Raw genomic sequence first — 628 nt, 5'->3', positions numbered from 1 at the left:
TACATTTTAAAATGTCATAGGCCACAAATAATGAAATATTAACTTTGAAATTAAATATATCTCCATACCATTAGTAGTGTTCCCAAATCTGGTCAACATTAGGCAGTTCTTTAAAAGTTATCATATAACAAACACCATCAATCATAAGCTGCTTATAATTTGCTCATTTTCATTTAACAAATACATGTGAAATTTAAACATTTTAATTCAGCTTTGGAAACTCCAAGTCTAAATACACAGCTCTTTGGAGTCACATTTTCTTATTAAAAGTCATCCACACAAAAAGGCAGTTAGTCTCTTTAAAACTGTCTCTTAATGTTTTGTTTTATTCTGTATTTTGGGAAATAACTGAAAGGTATTCAGCTTATATTTCCAATTGTTTCTTAGTGAAAAAATGAAAGTCCCCTATTGAAAGCATAGAGAGATTGGTTGCACTGATTCCTGTGAAATCTTGAAGCAAATACAAATTATTCTGAATGACTTCACTGACCCAGAAATAGTTTTATTGAGCATTCAAGAAACATAATGTGTAGGATCTTTCATTGCTGGAAGTGCTCAGTCTTGGACTAATTATTACCCAATATTGTTGCATGACCCTTCCCTGTTCTATATCCAATACCCACTAAAT

The sequence above is a fragment of the Propithecus coquereli genome, unplaced genomic scaffold (genome assembly GCF_000956105.1).
Source record: "Propithecus coquereli isolate 6110/MARCELLA unplaced genomic scaffold, Pcoq_1.0 Scaffold61, whole genome shotgun sequence".
NCBI classification, from domain to species: domain Eukaryota; kingdom Metazoa; phylum Chordata; class Mammalia; order Primates; family Indriidae; genus Propithecus; species Propithecus coquereli.
The sequence above is the reverse complement of the archived record's forward strand: the minus strand, read 5'-3'. Positions refer to the sequence as shown.